We start from the raw sequence: 12,846 nt of genomic DNA, 5'->3' as shown, positions 1-12,846 counted from the left end.
CACGGGAAGTGGCTGCAGCAGCAGGGTAGGCCACAACCGTCCCGCAACGCCGTTTCTGATGATGTCACTTTAGAAGAGACCTTCAGGAACGGCGTTCTGAGGTTTTCCGGCCCAAAAATAGCCCTAGATAAAAACAAAACAGAGAGAGCGGAAAAGAGAAGGATAGAGAGGGGGAGGGAGGGATAGGAAATAGAGAGAGAGGGGAGAGGGATAGGCAGTGGTTAAAGTGGGGCGGAACGGGGCGGAACTGCGTTCCGTCACCTCTAATTGCAGGCGGAACTAGTTCCGCCTCCGCCCGGCCACAGCATCAGGTCCCTGCTGCATTGCAAAGGTGGCGGCGGCCGCCAGCCAATCCCGGCTCGCAGACCGGCTGCAGCACCAATCAAAAAAAGGGGCGGCTTTTTTAAAATCTGGCATGAACCAATCACGGCTCACGGACCGCCAGCCAATGAGAAGCTGCCATTTGGCAGCTTCTCATTAGCTGGCGGTCCGGGAGCAGTGAATGGCGCACAATTGGCACCAGATTCAAAGTGCGGCCTCGCTGCTTTGCAATAGCAGCCGGTCCGTGAGCCAGGACTGTCTGGTGGCCGCTGCTAGCTTTCCCCCGCAGCCGGGGACCTGATGCTCCAGCCCACAGCCACTGAAGCACACAGCCACACTGAGGAGAGTGCTGCTGGACTGAGGAGCAGCAATGACAGGGGCGAGGATTTGATGCCGGGCAGCTCATGGACCGGCAATGGAGAGACAGCGGCAGCATTTTTGTGGCGCCAGCTGCGAGCAAATTGCGGCTAGTGACCCAACAGCCAGACGGCGGATTAACGCAGCAGCCTTCAGGTGTCCCAGCCTTCAGGTACCCCGCATCTTTGTCTGTTACCATGCGACAAGCACACAACCTCCCTGCTACTGTCAATTTCCTCATTCAGGTCCCTTCATTTTGCCAATAGGTTGCCAAGTGACTCCGGGCTCTGTATGCCCGCAGCAATGACTAGAACTCTGCTCGGCTGTTCATAGACACTGCACAGTCGTGTGGGATTGGGGCAGATAGCTGTGTTATCTGGTGGGTGCAGGCTGACAGTGCATGGGTGGAAGCTGCATTCAGTGGGAGCCTCTCACGGTCACCCTGCATGGCTGACTTCCACATTTCTCCTCTTGACAACCAAAGTCCGCTACAGTGACACTAGTGACTGTCTGTTTGGACACTTAGTTGTTCAAAACTCCCAAGGTGACTCCAGGAGGGGAGAAATCCTTTTCCACCTTCGGGAAAGAGATGGAGCTACAGGGTCTGGCAGAAGTGGGTAAAGGGTGCGGAGAAGGGAGAGAGCTGGTTGGCTTGCTCTCAAGCCTCCCTATCTGAGTAAGTACTTTAGTGACATCAGAGAGAGCCAGCTGCCACCTCCCACCTCATTGCACCCAGGCCCATGGAAGCTGCAGTGTCCTAAAACATATAGGATATGCACTAATGCAAAATATATCTAATTATTAGACACATTATTGCTACACTTATCGCATGAGGCCCCTGTTTCTAAAAAGTGAAGGGAATGTTCTGTGTGGGGGGATACTTGCCAGCGGTTGTGTGTAAGTGGCTCTGATATTGTGGGCATTGTGTGTGTAAAGGGCACTAGTATGTGGGACGGGCAATGTGAAGAAAATTGTGCTACTGTGAGACATTATTTTGAATTGGGGTACTTTTGTGTGGCCACGCCCCTTCCATGTGAGGCCACACCCCTTTCTGTGGCGCGCACTAAGCAGGAGGGGGTCATGGAGGAGGTGAGTTTCCCCACCTCTCCAGGACCACTTTAAGCCCTGGGGATAGGGAATAGAGAGAGAGCAAGAGGAGGTGGGAGGGATAGGGAATAGAGAGAGCAAGAGGAGGGGAGGGATAGGGAATAGAGAGAGCAAGAGTGTCACGAACCGGTCTCTCACCTTTGCGGGTTCTGGGGTTCATCCGTTGCCAGTGCAGTTGCTCGCGGTGCTGTGCGCTCGTGTGGGGACGCAGCGTGATCAGTGGCACAGGTAATGTAGAGTCTGGGAACTGGGAGTGCGGGGACCAAATGGCCTAAGGCACTGCGATGTGTCTGCTGTATAGGAGGTGGCCATGTTGGAGACCAAATAGGTAATACAGAGCACTTGTAAAAACACCTGTGGGCAGGTGTAAGCCAATCCCGTGCTTGTGCTGCCTTTAAGTAGGCTGGGATTATGTTACTCTGGGCCAGTGCTTTGTTGTATCAACGCTGTGCTCTAGCTCTGAGCTCTCTCCGTGCATTCCTGTGTGATTCCCGTGGTCCAGATATCGCCTCCGTTCCCAGAGGCCCATCTGCAGCCTTCACTGCTAAAGATCCACCGGCTCCCCGCTGTGCTGTCAGTTAATCACGCACCTACTGGTAACAATTGGATTCCCAGAGTCTTGCATGAGGAAACCCTGTCTGCCTGCTTTCAACCATACAGAGTTTGGAGGATTCCACTAACTTCAGCTGTTCGTTTGTTCTGCTCTGCATTTAACCCGTTCATCACTTATATCATCTGCTACAGTCTCACAGTGATCTCCGGAACTCGCAAGTAACCCAATTTAATACTTTTACTTTCTATGTTGCCATTACAAGGATAATTCTTCACAGTCTCTCAGTTACCTCTCAAAACTTCATTGCAAATCCTCACAGTTATTTCTTCATGTCTGCATTACCCAGTTAAACACATTCTACAGTTCAGCATCAAAGCTTCTTTATATTTGGACAATTTAACATTTATTCTCCAGCCTGTTTTAAACGCAATTCCATGAACATTTCTTTTATTTTTTCTTTACGATATATCCTGCATATTATTTCTATTATTCATGCAATACGTCAGTATACTATGGTGATTAATAACTTGCCATTTACCACTTTACTGAATTGTTATTTTCAATAAATATATGAAACGGAACTTTCTTCGTCCTCCCTGCTTTCTTCATACCCCAGCACCTACACCTGTGGTTGGTCCCGGGTTAACGGATTCACAAAAACACCCGGACCTGACAAAGAGGAGGGGGAGGGGAGGGATAGGGAATAGAGAGAGAGCGAGAGGAGGGAGAGTGATAGGGAATAGAGAGAGAAAGAGGAGGGGGTAGGGAATAGAGAGCGAGAGGAGGGACAGGGAATAGAGAGAGAGTGAGAAGAGGGAGGAGGGATTGGGAATAGAGAGAGCAAGCGAGAAGAGGGGGAAGGGATAGGGAATAGAGAGGGCGAGAGAAGGGAGGAAGGATAGGGAATAGAGAGAGCGAGGGAGAGGAGGGGGAGGAATATGGAATAGAGAGAGAGAGGAGGGATAGGGAATAGAGAGAGCGAGAGGAGTGGAGAGGGATAGGGAACAGGGAGAGAGTGAGAGGAGGAGGAGGGATAGGGAATAGAGAGCGAAAGAGAGGAGGGAACTTAGGGAATAGAGAGCGAAAGAGAGGAGGGAAAGGATAGGGAATAGAGAGAGAGTAAGAGGTGAGGGAAAGGATAGGGAATAGAAAGAGAGAGGAGGAGGGAGGGATAGGGAATAGAGAGAGAGAGGAGGGGGGAGGGATAGGGAATAGAGAGGGGGGAGGTATAGTGAATAGAGAGGGGGGTGGGATAGGGAATAGAGAGTGAGGAGGGGGTAAGAGCAGCACTGGGTGAAGTAAAACATAGAGGAATGGACACAAAACATACAAACTGCAGTGGGGGGAGGGGGGGTAAGTGGGGGGATAAAAAGTGTAAGCTACTGTGCACACTTACCTAAGTTGTAGTGTGGGTGGGATCCGCACTGAGGAAGCAGAGGTCCCTTTTACAAGGTGGAGCCAACACAGCAGAGCGAAGTTGTGGCTGACTCCAGGGCTGCTGTCTCCTGGCTGCAGCCAGTTATCACATTACTGTGGTTGTGACTGCTACAGGACCACTGAGCCTGCAGATCCTCTCTCCGCTCCCCCGCATCTTCTGCGGTCCTAGCTCTGTAGGCGAGGTTATATCGTCCATGGCTGTGGCCTCCAGGGTAGAGAAAGGCGATTCGGTGCAGAGAGAGAAGGGGCGGAGCTTCTGACGACCTGGGGGCGGAGCTTCAGAAGGCTGGGGGTGAAGCTTCAAGTGGCTTGGGGCAGAGCTTCGAACGGCCCGCAGGCGAAGCTTCAGGATGCTTTGTGGGTGGACGGAAATCGGGATATCTGCTGCTGATCGCGGCGTGAGCAGGGGGGGGGGGGGGGGGCTGACCGGGAGGGGAGCTCTGGCCTGTTAGTGGTGAGTCAGTGTCTGGATTTTTTTTTCACCCATTAACACTGACTGCACAGCACTGCAGGGGAGGCTGTGGGCCTATTTTCATGGGTGGGCCTGGAGCTGCAGCTCCACCTGCCCCATTGTTAATCCGGCCCTGCCCACCCTACACACACATTTTGGTGCCCTGTGCCAGATGAGACATTGGTGCTCCCCCCATATTTTAAATAGGGACTGAAAAAGGGACATGGGCCTGTGGGGAAGGGTCGTAGTAGTACCCCTTATACATGTTACGACGCTTACCTCCCAACATGACCCTCTCCAGGAGGGACACAATGTTCTGCTCCTGGACTTCCCTTTTAATGTACGATTGTCGGCACCTGTGTTAAACAGGTTAATGGATAAGAAAGGTGTTTCAGCACAGGTGATGGCTATCAGAAATTAAGAGGGAAGTCCAGGAGCAGAGCATTGTGTCCCTCCTGGAGAGGGTCATGTTGGGAGGTATGAGACGCCTCTGCCCGGGGTGTATGAAGGTCTGCGCCACTTCCAGGTGTGATTCTTCTCCCTGGCCTCACTTCCAAGTGTTATTCTTCCCCCTGGCTTCAGGTGGCACTGCCAAGCAGTGGAAAGAAGGACGGGACTGCATGTTGTTTGCCCTGGCAATAGCGAGCTGCAAGTGCTTGTGTTGAGCAGTGACTACCATGCGATGATACATAATACACACCTACTTTGTGCATTGTTGCATGGTCGTTTGCAGAGCCGGCCCTAACCAATATGATGCCCTAAGCAAGATATTGTCTGGTGCCCCCTAGCACCGCCGCTAGTTCTGCAGCAGATGCCTGGCATGAGTCAGCTGGCAGTTCTTCTAACGTTGGGTGCCTTTTCTTTATGAAAATGCGTCTTATTTGTATTACTAAGTGGCTAGGATGCACAAGCAGCTTCTGCTGATTAAAATGATATGCAGCATGCCTGTATTCTGTGTGTGACTGCGGCTGTATCTGCATACGAAATGCTACATTACAGTGATTTCCAGGAATACACGCAATGTAGCATTTCGTATGCAGATACAGCCACAGTCACACACAGAATATAGGCATGCCGCATATCATTTTAATCAGCAGAAGCGGCTGGTGCCCCTAAGCATACCAAATGCCCTAGGCATTTGCCTAGTTTGCCTATGCCTAAGGCCGGTTCTGGTCATTTGCAGTAGTGCATGGTGGGCGTTTGTTTGCATTCGTGCTATGTGTTGGCTGCTGTGCAAACGCTGTTTGCGTGCGAACCAAAATGCAAACTCGGAATGAGGGCCATTAAGTGGAGCCGGGACCAGTGCTAAAGTTTTTGACACCCCCCTGCAACCTATAAATTAGTTCCCATACTTTATAAAGGGACATTGATCTCACAAAGAAGCAGCATGGTCACATAATAGTATCCCCAATTCAAATGACACTACACAGTAGCACAATCTTATTCACATTACACTGCATGTAGTGCCCCTGATTCATATTACACCACATAGTAATGCATACCCTCCAACATGACCCGCCCCACTAGGTACAAAATGCTCTGTTTCTGGACTTCCCTCTTAATTTATTATTGCCATCACCTGTGAAGAAACAGTTTATTTATCATTTAACTAGTTCAACACAGGTGATGGGAATCATAAATTAAGAGGGAAGTCCAGAAACAGAGCATTTTGTATCTAGTGGGGTGGGTCATGTTGGAGGGTCTGGTAATGCCCCTTATTCAGGTTATGTCACTCAGTAGTGCCCTATACTCACATTGCACTACACAATGGTACCCTCTATACATGTTATGCCACATAGTAGTGCCCCTTATGTACAGTGCTCACAGTAGTGACCCTTATACACAATTCCCACAGAAAAAGTGCCCCTTACACATAATGCCCACAGTTGTAGTGCCCCGTAAAACATAATGACCACAGTAGTGCCACTTATACACAAAATGCTCACAGTAGTAGTGCCGCTTATATACAGAATACCCACAGTTGTAGTGCCCTTACACAAAATGCCCACAGTAGTAGTGCCCCTTACACAAAATGCCCACAATAGTAGTGCCCCTTACACATAATGACCACAGAAGTGCCGCTTATAAACATAATGCCCACAGTAGTGCCTCTTATACACATATCTGCCTCTGTCACTCCAGCAGCTCACCACCTGTGTTCCTCCAGCAGCTCCATGCCCTGTATCCCTCCAGCAGCTTCCTCACCTCTCTTGTCCCTCCAGCCCCCTTTCATCTTGTCTTCAAGATGCACAGAGCCTGCTCCTCTTCATGGCTCTTCTTCACTTCAGCAGCGGTGACAGCATGACATTACATATACCGTGCCAGAAAAGGAAGTCACTTGGAGCTGAGGAGGGGATGAATACTGTCCAACAGACACAGTGTTTGTGAGTACCAGAAGGGGTGAACTATAAATGGAGGAGGACCACAGAGCCACCAGGACCTGAGGAAGGAGGAGGTGGCTGCAGCTCATAAGTAAAACTAGCTTTTCTGTTGGAATTACTGTGCAGGGCAATGGAGGTGGTGGAACTGGTTCCCCCTACCATTACAGGTGGTGAAACTCAGTTCCACCTCGTTCCCCCCACTTTAACCCTTGTGGTCACATATCAAATTGATTAGTGCAGTCTAGCAGAGAAGTTGTCACTTCAGGTTATTTTATTTATGCAAATAAACAGTGGTGCAAGTATGCGGGTACGGGTGGGTACGGCGTACCCTTAAGAATTTCGCCGTGGGTACGCCGTACCCACACCGACGGGCCGCCGCTTGCTACCGCTGATGTGAGGGGAGGAGAGCGCAGCCTGCGCCTCTCCTGCCCTCAGAGTCTTCGTTCAAATCAGCGCCGCCCGTGAGCCAATCAGAGCTCGCGGAGCTTTGATTGGCTCACGGATCGGTGCTGAATATTGAACTCACCCGCCGGAGACTGAGGGGAAGGAGAGGCGCAAGCTGCGCTCTCCTCCCCTCACACACGGGAGACAACACAACAGCAGCAGCGGTGAGCTGGGGAAGGGGGGGGAGGCAGCACTGTGGGGGGCAATGTATATCTAGCACTGTTGGGGGCAATGTATATCTGGCACTGTGGGGGGCAATGTATATCTGGCACTGTTGGGGGCAATGTATACCTGGCACTGTGGGGGGCAATGTATACCTGGCACTGTGGGGGGCAATGTATACCTGGCACTGTGGGGGGCAATGTATACCTGGCACTGTGGGGGGCAATGTATACCTGGCACTGTGGCGGGCAATGTATATCTGGCACTGTTGTGGGCAATGTATACCTGGCACTGTGGGGGGCAATGTATATCTGGCACTGTGTGGGGCAATTTATATCTGGCACTGTGGGGGGCAATGTATATCTGGCACTGTGGGGGGCAATGTATATCTGGCACTGTGGGGGGCATTCGTGTATCTGGCACTGTGGGGGGTATTCGTGTATCTGGCACTGTGGGGGGCATTCGTGTATCTGGCACTGTGGGGCATTTGTGTATCTGGCACTGTGGGGCAACGTGTATCTGGCACTGTGGGGGTCATATGTGTATCTGCCCCTCCCCCATATGTGTATCACGCCCACATTTTCATTGGCCATGCCCCATATGGCATTTGGTCACACCCATATTTTGGCGCGCGCGCCGAAGGCGCGCGCACACAGTACCTGTAAGACATTTTTTCTACTTGCACCACTGCAAATAAAGTGCACATTTTCAGCTAGAAAGACACCCAGGACCTAAAGCAGCGAGAGGGGCTGTTTGTTGCGACTGAAGCCATACTGTATGAGAACACATCTGTATGTGCTTCCTCTAACTATCCTCTGCCTCTTCATTCTTCCTCTTCATCAAACTTAGCAATCTCACTTAAGTCCACATTCCACACCACCCTGTCACCCAGTCCTACTCACTCTCCTTTTTTTCTCTCGCTCGTTCAAACTGCATTATCTACGTCACAATTGCACATTAAGGGGCCCATTTATCAATGAGTTTTAGCTATTTTAAACTTGTTGCATATGATAAATGGTATTCCAGCCAATCAGCTCCTAACTGTCATGCTTTTGAAAAAAGACAGTTAGGAGCTAATTGGTTGGAGCACCATTTACCATATACAATGAGTTTTAAATAGCTAAAATTAATTGTTAAATGGGATCAGTCTCGGACTGGGGCATGAAGAGCCCACCGGGGGAATGCAGTGGTAGGGGCCCGTGTTTAGTGGTGTGGCCAGTCTCCAGAGGGGGTGTGGCCACTCACCACAGAGCCTTGGCTAACCATTAGTGAGTTCATGGTTTGAACCCGTTGATAAATATCACAGTAATTACTTCTAGCACATACTGTACATGATAATGTACCAGATTAATAACAGCAATGTACTGTAGAAAATACACCATAGTCCTGGCCAGTATAATCTAACATATGTATAATGTACAATTAGTGCTGGAACCTGATCCCTGGAGGTTGTGGAGGGGTTCCCCCTGTACCCCTGTGGGCCAGTCCAACCCTGAATGGACCCATATAGCAACAGTCTAGCCATCACACTCCGGCACCTCCTGATACTCCCCACACCACACCCACAGCCATGTGCACGATATCCATATATACAACATACTGTGCTGTAGAGCACCACGGCTATGAGCAGCTAAGTATCACTTCACAATAAGAGATCACAATACAGAGTTTCTGCCCTTTCCTAGCTTGATAAAGGAAAAACTTGAAAAACATATTACTTACCTTACAACGCAGATTTAAAACTACGGATTTCTGGCTACAGTTATTTCTGAGTGGTTTCATGTAAACAGTCATAAGAAATTAGAGTCACAAGCCCTGATGCTGCAATGTCATATGATACATGAAATGCCAAGTATTTCCTAATCCAAATTTGGTTTGGCTCATCTCCATAGGCAACAAATGTTATGTAACGTCTGTGTGCGAGCTATAATATTTAAGAAAATGATAAGATAAAGTAGTAGACTAAAAAAAAGAAGTCTACATTATAAACATATCTCCTGACATGATATATGTCGCTTGGGATAATATATGTGCTGCTCACAGTTTCTAGATTATCACATATTAAAGATATTTTAAATGTTGAGAGTAATTGCTTTCTTGAGGAAAAGCGGACTCATTTTTATGACTTCCTCTATACTCAGTTTGAGGAGTAATTCAGCCCTACTCCACACAAGTGGGAAAAAATCCAGTTACAAATTAAAGGTAAACTAGAAGTCAAGTATGCACTAAGGATTCATAGCTTCTGCAAAAAGTCTTTGCAGAAGTCTGCTTAAGGGGGGCCATTCCGAGTTGATCGCTCGCTAGCAGTTTTTAGCAGTCGTGCAAACGCTAAGCCGCCGCCCCCTGGGAGTGTATTTTAGCTTAGCAGAAGTGCAAATGAAAGGATCGCAGAGCGAGTACAAAAAAAAATTGTGCAGGTTTAGAGTAGCTCTAGACCTACTCAGCGCTTGCGATCACTTCAGACTGTTCAGTTCCGGATTTGACGTCACAAACACGCCCTGCGTTCTCCCAGCCACGCCTGCGTTTTTCCTGGCACGCCTGCGTTTTTTCGAACACTCCCTGAAAACGGTCAATTGACACCCAGAAATGCCCACTTCATGTCAATCACTCTGCGGCCAGCAGTGCGACTGAAAAGCTTATCTTGACCTTGTGTAAAAATACATCGGCCGTTGTGAAAGTACGTCGTGCGTCTGCATTGTTCTGCATACGCATGCGCAGAAGTGCCGGGTTTTGTTGCATCATCGCAGCACATCAAACTTTTTCAGCTAGCGATCAACTCGGAATGACCCCCAATATGTATAAGAGGAATAATGCTCAAAGTCTAAATCCATGAGCAAGATCAGTAGATATCCTTGTGGGTTCCGGTCAGGATCCTGGCTGTTGGGATCCCGGTAGTCAGAATCCCAACGTCGGAATCCCGACACTATCTAGAATGCCAACATTGGCATCCCAAATAGGTTCATCATCCCGGCGCCGGAATGCCGATCGAGATGACAAAGCTGTGCTGTAAAGGTAAACTGCGGAGGAGGGAGGTTAGGTTTAGGCTGCAACCCAGGTGGGTTAGGTTTAGGATGCGGGAGCTAGGATTAGGCACCCCCCAGGGAGGGTTATGGTTAGGCTGTGAGGGGGGGGGGGTAGGGTTAGGTTTAAGCTGCACGGAGGGTGGGTTAGGGACCACAGTCGAAGGTTAGGGTTAGGCTGTGGGGAGGCTGGGTTAGGTTTAGGCTGCAGGGAGGGTGGGTCAGATTTAGGTGGCCAGAGGGTGGGGAGATAAGTATACTTTTCTTCCCTGTCGGGATTCTGACTATCGGATGTCGCCTTACACACCAGCCAGTCAGCTCCTGTTATTTTTCAAACCCAGAAAAAGAAAAGAAAAGGGGAGACCCGGCACTGGTCTCAATGTAAATGTAATAACAAATGATGAACAAACCAGAATCCGCACAATTAAGATATATTTGCATAAATTATCAAATCTCTGTCCAGTATGGTGGTGCGCCCAGAGCCAGAAGGAACATGTGTCAACAAAGGGAGAAGAAAGGAAGGCTCTTGTGTGGGCGCACTCTTAAATAGTTGAAATAAAGTTCAAATAGTTTTAATTATACATAGTGGTTAATAAAATATAACTTTTAATGGATATACATTATCAAGAATATCTCATGATTACCCATTAAGCAACATAGGATCCAAAAAATGAATGTGATTTAAAATACATATTAAATTGAAAAATTTGAAAGAAATTGTTTTAAAAACTGGAAGGGAGCGAGTTGCCTGGGCTGCTTCTGGTTGCCGGTCGGTAGATTGTTCTTCGCCACGTGAGTAAGCGGCTTCGGCGTTGACATCACGGGCCAGGTAGTGACGTCATTTCAAGAAGGGGGTCTAGGCTACTGACGTCAATAAGATGCATTAATCACTTTTAATCAGTAAATGCACCAGCGTCCTAATTCTACTGGTGTATTCCTTTTCACTGACAAATGTGATAAGACATGTTCAATTTATTGGTACATATATGCTATTCATTGTTCCTCCTGTGTCAGCAGCATTACCTTGTATGCATATAATTACTTAGGGGATATTTCAACCAGCTCTCTTGGTTATTATTATTATTATTATTGCTATATAATCTAGGAATACGGCATAATCCTTTATTTCTGAGTTACATTGAGTCATTTCATCTATTTGACATCTAAGCGGTATTATCAATGTTTATATTCAATATGTATTATTTTTTGCATCTATTCTTGATGTCAGCAAATGTTGGTTAGCAGGGTACTTTGCACATAATTATTGATGCCTTCTGCTTCCATTCTTGACTCTTTTTCTTCTTTCCATGGACTCTCATCTATGATCCTGGATGCGTAATACCACCTATATGGGACCTACTGCATCCAGCCTAACGTAGAAAGCAGATCCACACCTTTTGTGACCAATTGTCACATCTTCTTTTATATAGGTGCACTCTCATTGGCGTCTAACCCACCCATCTGTCTACTACCATACCACACTGCCAGTGCCCAATCTCGTCCGATCTTGGAAGCTATACAGTGTTGGGCTGTGTCAGTACCTGAGGGGGAGACTCACAGGGAATACCCAGTGTAGTAGACTCTTTATCCTTGTGATGTGCGTTATCTGACACCAACAGCAGTATCACCACTTGATTTCATTCTTTTCTAAAATATCTCTACCCTTCGTATGCATACTCTGTTTATACAATTGCTCAAGACCCTCTGAGCTCTTTATTTATAAATAAATTATACAGTGCATTTGGTTGGTGACTGGTGGGAAGTGGGTAATGTCTCACTATCCATTGCCGGACCTGTCCAGCTTTCTCATATTTGACAATTGACCATATTTTGGTCTCAACAATACAGATTTTCTGTACTGGTCGGGCTGAAACGGATGTAGAACAACAAAATGTCTACAGCCTTTCTTATCACATCCTGTGAGACAGGACCAGAACATTCCTTCATTTTTTAAAACAATTTCTTTCAAATTTTTCAATTTAATATGTATTTTAAATCACATTCATTTTTTGGATCCTATGTTGCTTAATGGGTAATCATGAGATATTCTTTATAATGTATATCCATTAAAAGTTATATTTTATTAACCACTATGTATAATTAAAACTATTTGAACTTTATTTCAACTATTTAAGAGTGCGCCCACACAAGAGCCTTCCTTTCTTCTCCCTTTGTTGACACATTTTTCAAACCCAGCCTGTAACTTGACAGTTAGGGGTTGATTGGCTGGCGTGTTATCACCTTCCACTTTATCACTTCTCCAGGCTCAATACATAAGCCTGGAGATAAAGTACCAGCCAACCAGCTCCTAACTGCCATGTTACAGGATGTGTTTGAAAAATGACAGTTAGGAGATGATTGGCTGGTACTTTATCTCCATCCACTTTCACTCTCTCCAAAACTTAGTAAATAGACCACTTAGTTCTCAGTAATGAAGCCAACTGTGGCTGGGCATGCAGTAAAAGGTAAGATACAAAATAGAACTTGACAAGGCAGATATTCACAGGTGTAGAAAAAACGATTTACAGACAGGGTTGGACAAGCCCACAGGGGAACAAGGGAAATCCCGGTAGGCCCTACTACCTGGTGGCCCACCTCCTCTTCTAGGAATCA

General features: G+C 47.7%; 1 long non-coding RNA gene and 1 pseudogene across 2 annotated transcripts in view; one reads left to right on the top strand and one right to left on the bottom strand.

Moving 5' to 3' along the window:
- Positions 1–9,025, bottom strand: part of LOC134947848 (uncharacterized) — a 29,589-nt gene extending 20,564 nt beyond the window's left edge. The window contains exon 1 of one of the 2 annotated variants that reach the window (XR_010182815.1): positions 8,936–9,025. This is a non-coding gene — a long non-coding RNA (uncharacterized LOC134947848). Of the gene's footprint in view, positions 1–6,431; positions 6,705–8,935 lie in introns of those variants that run through there. The other variant, XR_010182814.1, reaches the window with a different exon arrangement.
- Positions 9,026–11,696: 2,671 nt separating this feature from the next.
- On the top strand, positions 11,697–11,815 carry LOC134953903 (5S ribosomal RNA; annotated as a pseudogene).
- The last annotated feature ends 1,031 nt before the right edge of the window (positions 11,816–12,846 follow it).

The sequence above is a fragment of the Pseudophryne corroboree genome, chromosome 8 (genome assembly GCF_028390025.1).
Source record: "Pseudophryne corroboree isolate aPseCor3 chromosome 8, aPseCor3.hap2, whole genome shotgun sequence".
NCBI lineage: Eukaryota > Metazoa > Chordata > Amphibia > Anura > Myobatrachidae > Pseudophryne > Pseudophryne corroboree.
The sequence above is the reverse complement of the archived record's forward strand: the minus strand, read 5'-3'. Positions and strand labels throughout refer to the sequence as shown.